This window comes from Alosa alosa, chromosome 6, assembly GCF_017589495.1.
Source record: "Alosa alosa isolate M-15738 ecotype Scorff River chromosome 6, AALO_Geno_1.1, whole genome shotgun sequence".
Lineage (NCBI taxonomy): Eukaryota > Metazoa > Chordata > Actinopteri > Clupeiformes > Clupeidae > Alosa > Alosa alosa.
Window position 1 is genome coordinate 13373526 of NC_063194.1, and position 13845 is coordinate 13387370.

The 13845-nt window shown below is 38.4% G+C and overlaps 2 long non-coding RNA genes across 2 annotated transcripts; both read left to right on the forward strand.

Moving 5' to 3' along the window:
• The first annotated feature begins 3359 nt into the window (after positions 1 to 3359).
• LOC125296534 lies at positions 3360 to 4746 on the forward strand. The gene is made up of 3 exons (XR_007193788.1): positions 3360 to 3591; positions 3739 to 3846; positions 4732 to 4746. It is a non-coding gene; the product is annotated as an uncharacterized LOC125296534 (long non-coding RNA).
• An 8082-nt stretch (positions 4747 to 12828) lies between these two features.
• LOC125296535 lies at positions 12829 to 13794 on the forward strand. The gene is made up of 4 exons (XR_007193789.1): positions 12829 to 12852; positions 12947 to 13130; positions 13313 to 13440; positions 13541 to 13794. It is a non-coding gene; the product is annotated as an uncharacterized LOC125296535 (long non-coding RNA).
• Positions 13795 to 13845: the final 51 nt, after the last annotated feature.

Sequence of the window (13845 nt, forward strand, 5' to 3'; positions counted from 1 at the left end):
ATAAAAAAAGCAAATCAGGGAACCACCTACTGATAAGTGCCATGGGATCTTTAACAACCATGGTGAGTCAGGACCTCAATTTAACATTCATGCAAAGGAAAACATCTCCTGCAGTACAGTGTACCTGTCACTGCAATAGGGCATTGGGATTGATTTGTTTGGTGGCTTTTGGCCACAGGGAAGTTTGCCACCTACTGGCCAGCCACCCACAACACTTTCAGCAGGAACCTACTCTTTCGAGGAGGTCTCTTATCCAAGTACTAACTAAGCCTGCTTAGCTTCAGTAATTCAGCAAAGTTAGGGTATCTGCTGGTCTGGCAGCTGGCTAAAAACAAAAGGTGAAAGGCATATATGATTCTAACTGTCTCACTGAATTGCATTATGCACACTCAATTCTCACTGGTATCTGCTAGACAACAAGTACCAAAACATGATTAATCCATAGATTTCACATGTAAAATACATACAAAGTATTATGCATTTTATGCGTTAACATGGCCCCTGGAGGCAAACATACGTAAACAATTGGTCATCCTAGGCCCTACGGTTCTCAAGATATTCACAGAAAACTCTGTTGGTGTACAGTCACAAAAATTAACACATAAATGAATTTATTGTATGGCCCCCCATGAACGGAAGTCCATGAAACTTGGCATGCATTCAGAGGGTGTCATAATGATCCTACACTTTCAGAGACATGACTTTACTTGGGGGTACACAAAAGTGGTAGGTAATGATGAACTCCAATTGAACAAATGTTTATTACTGGTGAAGTTATGTTAAGTAAGCATTAACGAGTATCAGGACATGACTACTTGGGGGTACACAAAAGTGGTAGGTAATGATGAACTCCAGTTGAACAAATGTTTATTACTGGTGAAGTTATGTTAAGTAAGCATTAACAAATGAGTATCAGCTGGCACACAGTAGGACCGATGAAGTCTGAATAACATTGCACTGCCAATGACATACATGTAAGTGAGGTAATTTACCTATAACATTGACATAATCTCTAACTCATTATGAAATCATCATGTGTTCAGTATGTAAACATAAGGAACTATGAATTAGTTTACAGTTTGTACTTTTTGAATTCATCATGATTTCAGTATGTACACATTTGGAATTCATCATTATAACAAAGGAAAACACACTGATAAAACATACTAAATAAGATTCTATTAATGAGGAAAAGGATATTTGTTAATCATTAAAGGAACCGTATGTAAGAAATGTATTTCACTTAATCATAAAATGGCCCTGGTATGTCACTAGACATTAAGAAATCATGTTCAGTCAAATACACTGACAACAGCAGTCCGGCCAGGATATTGTCATTTTAAAAAGTGAAGTTGCAGCCCTCAACTGATGTTAGTGTTGTGTTTTGTCATGTCATGTTGTGTTTTGGCCTGATGCGGCACCCTCCACCTATGTACTAATCATGAAGTTAGTAGTGTTTCGGCATCCGGGTTGGCAACCTCGAGTCAGGGGGGAGGGGGAGGGGATACACCGCTCTACAGTAATTTGAAAGTGATTGCAGTACCAGTTTTGGCCACAATCTTACATATGGTTCCTTTAAGTAATGTTGAAAACATACTTAATACTGATGAATTAAGTGATTGTTAATGCTTAACTAATGCTTAATTGTGTACCCTTATTGTAAAGTGTTACCCATATTATTATATAGTATTAGGCCTGAAATAGTCATATAGTGAATGGGGTATAATCCATGGGCTAGTAGGGTTCAACCTGTACCACAACTGAACTTCATGGTATTTACTTGTAGCCCTGGTCCCAAAGTTGGAGAAAAATCATGTTAACAAAAAATAAACTAATTTCCACTGTATTTGGAAATTACTTTCTTACTTGTACCGAATTTAAAAAACGATTTTTAGACATACGTGAGATGAAGTCTCATCATGAAGTCTTGTGCATCTCTGGGACAATGGATAACAGAGAAATATATTAGGCTTAAAGTCTTACTCTTCCCAGGGATACGGTGTAGGCAACATATTAGGACATTCTCAGAGAAGCTTTTCGTCTGAGGCTGTTCTTACTGCATTATTATCATTATTATAGTATAAATAGTTCAATGTTCTATGTCTGAATGAAACTGCAGACCTGACATCTCTGCCTGAGGTGAGACACACGTTTCCTTCAAACCCAACCTGAGGGTTATATGCAGTATATCAAAGCAATTCAACGTTTTAAAAAAAGAAAAATCAAAAGAACAAAAGACACTTGAAGCTTCTGATATAAGAAAAACAAATCTGCATTTAAAATGTGGTTGCTGTTGTTAAATCAGATCAAGCTGCACATCATGGTGATTTGTTCTCTTCCTCATTCACCCTGTTAATCAAGAGGGTTTTACATCTATTCCTTTCAGTCAGTCTCTGTAGCTGCTCCAAAACTTATTCTCCTGGTCAGATTAAAACGTACTATATGCTTCAACTGATGTTTGTCGTTTCTTTCATTGCATTTCTTCACAACTTAAGCTCATTCAGTCACCGTCAAACATTGTGAAAAACTGAAATAATAATATATTCTCACATGAGCATATTGTACATAAGCATGTTCTTAAGAGTCAGTGAGTATTCAACAGCCATCTTGTACACGTATTAAACTATTAATGGCCTTAAGAAACATTGCACTATTACAATACACACATGAAATAGGGTGACCAGATTTGGGTTTGTGAAAAAGAGGACACTTCAGTGGGGGTCCCAGCCGGATGTTTTCAATGTGCAAAAACAATAATTACAATAAAAGCGAGCTCTATACACGCAAGATATATTTGAATGGCAACCCATCTTTAATGTTGCATATCTCTAAATTTGATCCAAGGTGTTTCTGAAAATACAAACTGAATCTTTTACAGTAGCCTAGCTCTATAATTTTGAACAATCTGTTTTAGAGCTTAATAATCCTGACCTGTGAGGGGCAAGAGGTCATTGAGGACCGACTGGAGAGAGTCTGGAAACAGTGGTAACACCAGGTTTTCGGCTGCTACGAGTTCTCGTCTGCGGAGGATGATTTAGTGGTTGGGGGGGTTTACTGATAGTATGGATAGTGGGGATGATGGATTTCAGTTAGTGACACACAGGAAAAGGAAGGATAGAGGCACCGGGAGTGAAGGAGAGTCTCGGCCCGTGAAAGAAAGACGAGTTAGTGAATTTAAGGCAATCTTGAAACTGAGTGGCCATGGAGGCAGGGGGATGAACCCGATTAAACTGTCTGAGTATTTAGGAAGAGAAATAGGAAGTTTTCTTTATGCAAAAACTCTTACCAACGGAAAGATATTGGTTGTGTGTAAATCCAAAGCACAGCAATTTCACAGGTGTTACATCTCTGTTGTTATGACAAATAAACACTGTTGCAGTTATAGATGTTAAACTCTCAACACCTTTGGTGTAGATATGATACAAAAGCCAGTGATAATTTGCAGAGTTCTGATCAATGAACACCAATTGGGTGTAACGAGTTCCATCCGGGATATTTTGCACATCGCTCAAACTTCCAGCGCAGTCCGCCAAAACTGAAACCCCCGGCAGGATAGCAGACTTATCTCCAAGGGGTGGACAATTTTGTGTGGTAAGTTATTACATTAATCTATTTTGGGCATTCGTTGATAAAATACGTATATTAGAAGTTGTGTTCACTCTCAGACTTATAAATCTGGGATTTTGTTTTCTTTATGAAACTGTAGACTTAGGAGTGCATTTGCCTTTTCATCAACAGATGTAACATCAAGTAAAGTGGATGCGATGATTATCAAGGTAAAATACCAGAACATAAAAAAATACGTCAAGATATGTGAGCCATGCTTGGATATGTTCATGACTGAAGGTAAGTTTGATATGCAGCAGTAAGATAGATAGATAGATAGATAGATAGATAGATACTTTATTGATCCCCAGGGGAAATTCAAGGTCTCAGGTCTAAGCTACTAGTAAGCCTCTGGTAGGCAAACGTTATCCTACGGTGACATGACTTAACGTTAAACTGAAATGGTTGGCTGAAGGGGAATATGTTAGCTGAAATGATCTAACTTAACTAAGTTACTCTCTTAGTTGTGCAGCATGTGTACGTTCCACGACTGTCTCGACAAAAACAGAACGAGAGCTAGTTAAAAGGTGAAAAGGCCGTCGTTTTTCCTCTTCTAATTTCGCCGTCTGTTCGTTTTTAAGTAACTTTAAGCAGAATCGATCTATCCCAGAAAACATGCGGAATGAACGACAATGACGTTCAATAATTTAGCTTCCATATGTTTGGGAAATGTCATTTTTCTGAGTAATGTAGAGTGTTGCATTCAATCACGTCATGATTTACATGTTAGTTTCTGCATGAAGTACGCTTTGTGAATAACATTACGCGATCACTTCCATAATTTGTGCACAGATTAGCTTTAGTTTCCATGCAGCTGTTGATTTATTGAATAGGCCACGTGCATATTCATGCATTTTTCAGACTGCGGAGCTCAATTAATTTCAGTTGAAGGGGCAAAAAGTAGAGTATTATGGTCTGTAATTTGTTTGGTCCCAATGTTATTTATATACGTACTTTAACATTTACCTTATTTAAATCGCTATAGTGTTCTGAATTAGTGCTTGTTAAACGATTCTAGGCAAAGAATATTGGAGTTGGGCAGAGAAATGTCAATGTTGATATCTGTCGAATGTGCACCACCACAGTATATTTTGGATAATAGTAATATATTTATTTATTTTGTAGTCCGGGTGAAGTTCTATGGAGTGAGAATTGTCTCAAAATGATTTAAATATATATAAAAGGATATATATATACATATACATACATTTATAAATATTTATATATATAAAAAAAAATATATATAAATAAACGTGTCTTTGTAAATATATTTTCGAGATTTGAAAATAAATATGCTTGACTTTGTATGTGGAATCTGCATTTGTGAATCTCCTTTTTTGCTTTTATGTCGATGACGTAAATTTTGAGACATTCCTACTGCACACCAAGATCCACAAATAAATACTACTAGATTTGAATCACGAAGACACCCTCCACTGAACAACCAGCAGATGGCAGTGTTGTACAACATGTCTGTTATCAACTGATAGCAACTGAATCTTTCCGGCCAGCGGTTTTCCCTAGTTCAGTTCAGTCAAGTGGTCTATGACTAGCAGGATTAACGACATTGAAGACACTGGATTAAATGGATAGGTAAGTAATAACAACTAGCCAGAACGATTTATTATCGGTTTTGATGTGTAGTGCCATTTTTAATTTCATAGACTGTATAAATAAGTCCATTTAGCAATATTGACATTAGGCTAATGGCAGTCTGTCAGATAGCGATCTCAGCTGAGCTGGCTCTCACGTTATGTTAACCTAGAAGCTATGTTAACATCTGTAACATAAGATCTGCAACATCTGTAAAACAGCGAACACGAACACAGCCTGTCACTTGAGTTGCACAATAACTTTAGGGAAAACTACATTTTATTTTAAGGGGGCCCTAAATCGGATTTTAAGGGAAATCTTAACTTAATGTGTTTTGTGCTGGCACCAACATAGCTGAACAGGCACCAGCTGTTTAGCTAGCTGTTAACGTTAGCGGCTGTGCGGCTGACTAAATTGACTTATTTATACAGTCTATGAAATTAAAAAACGGCACTACACATGAAAACCGATAATAAATCGTTCTGGCTAGTTGTTATTACTACTATCCATTTAATCCAGTGTCTTCCATGTCGTTAATCCTGCTAGTCATAGACCACTTGACTGAACTGAACTAGGGAAAACAGCGTCGGAAAGATTCAGTTGCTATCAGTTGATAACAGACATGTTGTACAACACTGCCATCTGCTGGTTGTTCAGTGGAGGGTGTCTTCGCATTCAAATCTAGTGGTATTTATTTGTGGATCTTGGTGTGCAGTAGGAATGTCTCAAAATTAAGTCATCGACATAAAAGCAAAAAGGAGATTCACAAATGCAGATTCCACATACAAAGTCAAGCATATTTATTTTCAAATCTCGAAAATATATTTACAAAGACACGTTTATTTATGTAAATTTGTTTATTTATTTGTATGTCACATTTTTATATTTGTATTTGGATATTTATACATGTATGTATATGTATATATATCCTTTTATATATATTTAAATCATTTTGAGACAATTCTCACTCCATAAAGTTCTCCATAAATGAAGACAAAACCTTGACAGTGACTGATGATGGAGGAACGGAAGTGGATGCTGATGTGTTTCCAGAGCTGGTTACCAAGGACATGTGCTTAGTCATCCATGATTCTGATGAAGGTATAATTTGTGCTTGGTTTGGGGTTTCATACAGTTGCCTTGCAAAGGCACAGAAGGAATTGTGGAACTATTTTTGAAAGTGTACATGAATGTGTTGCATTTTCCCTCTTTGCTAGAGTCGCCTATCCCTGAGTTTTCATCTAGCCTCACGGACACATGTTCGTTGTCAGGATAGTGGGACTACCCTTAGCCTGTGCAAAAGAGCACGCTTGGAGGAAGACGTGTTGCAGTGTGCTCCAGCCAGAGAGGTGAGAATGCAGAGATTTGTTTTCCGGATTTTCTGGATTATTCCCAGTTTTAAAGTTGTTGTTACAATTAATGAGTTTAATAGACATACAATTGTTTGAGATTCATGTAAAAACAAGGCAAGCCATTATTTACTTTGTATTGACATTTTATAAATATTTGATGGTGATTCATATTTTTGCTAATCATTTCAGCTTGTTAAGAAGGTTCTGCTTGAGGACTTCCGGTTGAGTGATGGAGGAGTGAGACATGATTGCGATAGCTCTGACATATTTGTCTTTACTATAACACAAAACTCATGTAAATCCGCTCTAAACATCCTCGGAACGACGAAAAGAAACACACACAAGAGTAATATTTAGACCGACAGAGGAAAAGATGTCAAAAAAGGGAAAACCCAAGAAAAATGAGGAACAAGAACTAGGCCCTGCTCAGTCCTCGGACTCGAGTGACACAACCCAGCCACCCGGTGATATGAATGACGATGCAGACCCTCCAAACCGTACAGTGCTAGCCGCTATTGCTGCCTTACGAAGTGAAGTTGCCCAGATTAAGGGTGATATATGCTCGTCCATAGATGCACGAATACAAACTGTTTGCACCGAACTAAGAGGCAAACTTGCCACAACTAAAAAAGAGATTCAAACTTCCATTACAGCACTTGAGGGGAACACATCCTCGCACGAGAAAACTATTAAAGACCTAGAGAGATCAGCCTCACTCCAGTCCGACGATATTACTGCTCTCCAAAGTCAAGTAACACGGTTGAAATCTAAGGTGGATAAATTAGTCACTAAATGTGAGGACTTAGAAGGAAGGTCAAGACGACACAACATTAGAATCATCGGAATCCCAGAAGGAGCAGAAGGATTCGCTCCACGCGACTTTGTCGCTGACCTACTGCAAGAAGTGCTATCTCTAGAGGCTAAGCCACTTATTGATCGAAGGGACCCTCCGTAGAAGACCTGATCCAAGAGCCCCAAGACCCATCGTCCTGAGACTTCATTACTATCATGTGCTAGAGGGCATACTACGGAAAGCCATCACGGGAGACAACTCTTCTCGAAGGCAAGAGAATCCAAATCTTTCCCGACCCTCCCTCCCGTGCTGCTAAAGCGTGGGCGTTATTCAATCAGCGCCAGGGAGCTGTTACGAGACAGGCCCGGTGTGAAGTATGGTCTGCTATACCCCGCAAGACTACTGGTTACATTCAACGGAACACAAACTTCCTTCACAGACGCCAAAAAAGCCGAAGAATACGCCGAAGGACTGTTTGCTCCAAAACCGTCGACTTCGACAAATGACATGGAATCTCAGGAATAGTTTTTGCTCGCTGGCTGATAAGCTTGATGACTAACGCATAACACCGCCTGCCAGAGTAGCCGTGCCTGTCTACTAACCTTAGCCTACATAATGGTAAGACTACATTTTCTAAATGGTAGGATACCGGGATTCTCCAAAGGGAGGTTTGTGCCATTTGTAGCCTAAACCTACAGGAAGACTGTATTTTTTTTTTGTCTGGTGGGCACCTTTATGTTAATACAAACGTTAAGATGTTACTTTTAAATGTGCTCAAACGATTGAGTGCAGCCTATCTTGTTCTGTTTTGGGTTATTGATCAGTAGGCCTAGTCTAGGCTAGGCTATATCCGTCTCAATACAGTTTACTAAAAATGTTTTATGTTATCCATTGTTCCCTTGTTTGACACAAATGTGATAAGGGGGATATGTGTGAAATTTACCTATATCTGATTGTTCCTAAATCAGATCTTATCTGAATCAGAATTGTTTAAATTATGATTGCAATTAATGTTTTGAGTATACAGCATACAAATATGTGCTGTTTGATTCTGAATTCAGGGTGTTGCAGAGCAAATAGATTAATAGACCTAAAAGTGTATATCTGTAACCTCCAATAGTTTACTGTTCCTCCTATAGATTTGCTAATTGGGTGTAGGCAGGTGTGAAATACATCTGCCTTAATGTTCGTTTGTTTCCTTTTCTCCAATCAAGATCTTTGGAATTAAGTTTCAGAGCTGTTAGATCTTAGAAGCAGGCCATGTGCACGGAAGTAAGCATAGTATACAGTATTTGTTCTTTTTTCTTCTTTTCTTTTCTATCTGCATTTTTATTATTATTTGTTTGCACTAAGAAGACTTGTGCCTATCACTTTGACCTGGCTAGAGTAATTTGGTTTGTCTTCTTTTATTTTATTAATGTGTGGTTCTGGTTGACATGGGAAAAGAGGTATGGGTTGGGGGAGGTAGTGGCCATTGGGTGGCTTACTATGAGGGGGTGGGAGGGATATGAAGACTCTACTAAAAGATTGCATAGAATAGCAATGCTGCTATATATTCAAATTCAAACAAACAGTGCTTATGCAGGATACTATAAATGACAACATCAGGGCAATAGGGAACCTTAGATTTTCTAGCTGGAATGTGCGTGGATTGAATCACCCTGTCAAAAGAGGGAAAGTCTTATCTCATCTCAGGACGCTCACCTCAGATATTATGTTTTTGCAAGAAACGCATTTGAATAATAACTCACACAATAGGCTTAGGACAAAGTGGATAAGAGAGGTTTTTCATTCTGCTTTCTCATGTAAAGCAAGAGGTGCTGCCATTTTAATTAGAAAGGGTGTACCCTTCTTACATAGCAAAACAATGTCTGATAGAGAGGGTCGCTACATCATAGTGATTGGAGAAATTTACAACATCTCACTCACCCTTGTCAACATATATGCTCCTAACATAGACAACCCAGCATTTTTCCAGAAAGTCTTCTCACTAATACGGATGTTTCACAAACTAATTTGATTATTGGAGGGATTTTAATACTGTTCTAGATGTACATCTTGATAGATCCTCTACAAGGAATCCCCAAAAACGCCTCAAGTGAATTTTTTTAATTCTTATATAAACAATGCAAATATATTAGGCATATGGAGAATAATGAATCCCTTTAGGTAGAGACTACTCCTTTTATTCACCAGTGCATAACTCATACAGTAGAATTGACTTCTTTCTAGTGGATGGTAGACTTGCACCCTTTATACTGGGCCTTTCGATATCACAGTATTTTGATTTCAGACCATGCCCCTGTTTCCTTTTCCTTGCATTTAGACCACATGGATAAACCACATTCCTCTTGGAGGCTAAATCCCCAACTTTTTACAGATCAAATCTTTCGCCAATATTTAAAAGAACAAATTTCCTTGTATTTTCAGATGAATGACATCTCTGGGACCTCTCCTTCCATTCTCTGGGAAGCATTTAAAGCTTTTATTAGGGGTAGTATTATCTCATTTGAAGCATCAAGGAGGAAACAAAACATGACCAAATTAAAGGAGCTGGAAGAGCAGATCAAAACTGTGGATAACAAAAATGCTCAGTCGCCATCTATGGTTCTTCATAGAGAAATAGCAACACTAAAATACAAATACAACCAAATTATGTCTGAGAAAGTAAGTCGGGCTTTTCTGTATACCAGACAGAGGTTCTTTGATTTTGGCGACAAACCGCATAAACTTTTAGCTCGACAGCTCAGAAAAATGGAAAATGATAGGACTATACACAAAATAAAAGCCAAAGACAACACAATGCTCACAAAACCTAAAGATGTTAATAACAGGTTCCTTGAATTTTACTCTGATCTGTACACTTCCAAATCCACCCCAAACCCTAGAATAATTAATGATTTTTTGGACAAGTGCAAACTCCCCAGATTAGACGGGGAAGATTGTGAATTGCTGAACATTGAGCTTACAGTTGTAGAGATTCAGGTAGCCATCTCCTCGCTTAAGGGCTCTAAATCTCCAGGCCCTGATGGACTCTCTGGGGAGTTGTACAAGGCGTTTAGTGAAGAATTGTCTCCTTATCTATTAAGAGTATTTGAGCACGCCCAGACAACAGGTGTTCTGCCCCCAACTCTAACTGAGGCGGTAATAACAGTAATTCATAAAAAAAGGGAAAGATCCAGAGGAAGTTGGTGCGTATCGCCCTATCTCACTCCTCAGTGTTGATGGGAAATTATTTGCTAAAGTACTAGCTAACAGACTCAATCCCTTGCTAGAGAGACTAATTCATCCAGATCAGACAGGTTTTGTACTTAAAGGAAACTCCACCTTCAATCTTAGGCGTCTCTTTAATATTCTCTACACAAAGAGAGGATTGACCTCTGATCTTGTTATACTTGCACTTGATGCTGAAAAAGCATTTGACCAGATAGAATGGCATTACTTATTTGAAGTCCTTAGTAGATTCAATCTTGGGACAAAATTCCTGTCATTAATTAAACTCCTTTATAAAAACCCCACTGCCAGAATCCTAACCAATCGAACTTCATCTTCCCCACTTAAATTGGACAGGGGGACAAGGCAAGGATGCTCCCTTTTACCTTTAATTTTTGCCCTTGCTATTGAGCCGTTGGCTCAAAGTATTAGACTAGACCCCCAGATACATGGTTACACAACTAGAGGAAGAACTAGTAAAATATCCCTGTATGCAGATGATATTCTGCTCCACATAACACGTCCACAAATCACTATACCCCTACTTCTGGACAAAATCGGTTTCTTCGGAACCTTTTCGGGCTACCGAATTAACTGGACTAAGAGTGTTTTAATGCCAGTCAGCATGAATGATCAGACACCCCTAAGCAATTTCCCCTTTAAAATCGCCTCAGAAAAATTCACTTACCTGGGGATAGAAGTAACTAAACAATATACCTCTCTCTTTCAAGAAAATGTTCTCCCTCTCATAGAAAAACTACGGTCCAAATTACTTTTCTGGAATTCTCTTCCAATCTCTCTGATAGGAAGAATTAATGCTATAAAGATGGTGTTTCTCCCTCAATTGTTATATCTTCTCCAAAATATTCCAATCTTTCTTAAGAAGTCATTTTTTAAACGTCTGGATTCTTTAATCAGTCCTTTCCTGTGGGAGCACAAAACCCCTAGAATAAGCAAGAAATATCTTTGCAAGCCTAAACATGTAGGAGGATTAGCACTCCCAAATTTTTTGTTTTGCTACTGGGCCTCAGCAATTAAGACGTTCACTTTTTGTTTTAATACCACAACACATCCACCTAAATGGCTACTGATGGAACAGGAGGACTGTCATCCTTATTCAATGTCTGCAGTCCTGCTTGCCCCAACTAAAATAAGTAAATTATTATATAAAAACAATCCTATTATTCACAACATGATCTGTATCTGGAAACAAATTCGATCCCATTTTAAGCTGAAACTTATTTCTCCTGCATTATCTATAGATAAGAATCCCACTTTTACCCCTTCCAGAATGGGTGGAGCATTCTCTGTCTGGAGTCAGAAAGGTATTAAATGTGTTGGGGATTTATATATACAAGGTATTTTTGCCTCATTTTTACAATTACAGCATAAATTTGAGTTAGGAAATAATATTTTTTTTCAGTATTTGCAAATCAGGGATTACATACGAAAACATGTGAAGGAGTTTGAGACTGAATCAAGTACATCTATAGATGATTGTCTGAAACTACCACCAAGACTACCCAAATTGATTACACACATTTATCACACTCTCTTATCATTAAGCTCTCCATCTCCCAACATACATAGATACAAATGGGAAAATGAACTTGGTGAATCAATCACAAACGAGTTATGGGACAGTGCCCTGGAAAAGATTAATACCTGTTCTTTCAGTGCAAGACACTGTCTTATTCAATTTAAAGTTATCTATATGCTGCACTTCTCAAAGGAAAAATTACATAACATTTATCCTGAAGTTTCGCCCATGTGTGATAAATGCAACTCCTCTGTGGCAACTCATCTTCATAGTTATGCCTTGTGCCCAAAAAATTATTCTTTTTGGTGCAATGTTTTTGGCATAATGTCTGAGGTCATGGGAACAGTGATCGACCCAGATCCTGTACTCATCATTCTTGGTGTATCTGAAACCTTCAAGACATTCTCCAAAGCACAACAGCGTTTCATTTCATACACCCTCATAATAGCAAAAAAACTGATCCTCACATTATGGAAGAGTGTAAACTCACCAACATCTAAGATGTGGCTTGACAGTCTTACTAATACACTCCATCTTGAAAGAATAAGGCACATTCTAAAAGACAGACTTCAGCATTTTGATAATACCTGGCAACCATTTACATCATATCTTGCAAATACAAACTCAATGCAACATCCCGTCTCTTAATATGTAGTAAGCAGCACTGATATAGTTAAGAGTAGGGTCTTCAGGGGTGGGGAAGAGGGAGAAGGGTCCTAGTCAACCTAGTCAGACTGTTGGACACAAAAGGATTAGTAAGTGTGTATTTGCTGATAAGGTTGTCAATTTCAACAGTGTTTTGCCTTTTGCCCTATTCTAAGTTGTACTTTGTTGTCTTTAATGCGTCAGGTTCTTCAAGACTTCAGCCTTCTCCTTGGATCTGAAACATCTGCAAGACTTCTGGAAAGATGGCCCTCATTCAAACCCAAGCTGATAAAAGAAGGAGCTGCACTTGTACAAACACCATTGCTCCAACGCCTATTACAGTCTGCCAGGGAGGAGCAAGTGGAGCCGTCTGTAGACAACTTACAAGGTAAGTGTAAGGAGTAATGGAGTTTAACATTTTAGTTGCCATTTTAGGAAATGACCTGGGTATTTCTGGGTACTAATTTGTAGTTAGGATGTTTCCAAAATACCTATTTTATGCATGAACGTTGAATCTGAAGAATTAAATAGTTATTTTATGACTCTTCTCCAAACCCCACCCTAACCCAGGTTGCTACAGTGATATGTCCACTTTACTCCTGCTGTTGCACATCCTGTCACCTCAGCCAGCTGGGAGAAAGAGGAGTCAAAAGATCAGTGCAAGTCAAGCCATAGACAACTTGGTCGTTTTTCACAAGGTGTGTAATTCCATTGGCCCACTGTATTGTCTTTGAAAAGAAGTGTATTCATTTAAACATGGGGACTTGATTATAATCCTTTCTCTTATGCTTCCTCCAGTCATGCCAGAGTCTTGATGAGCACTTGAATGAAGATGAACGTCCGCAGCCATGTCTGCTAGCTTCGGGAACCTCCAAGCGAGCCATCAACAACTTCTACATAGCCATGGATAAGAAGCTCATTCCATGCCAAGGAAGCACCTCTCTGGCAGCATTCGACGAGCTTTTCAAGGTTAATTTTGTTTTCAGTTTGAGTTACGACGAGTCTCTTCGCAGCTTTTTTACATTCTTGCAGACCACTGTCTACAATATCAAAGAGAGCCCAAAAGTAAAGGAATTGCGAGCAAAGTTGATTAATAATGTATA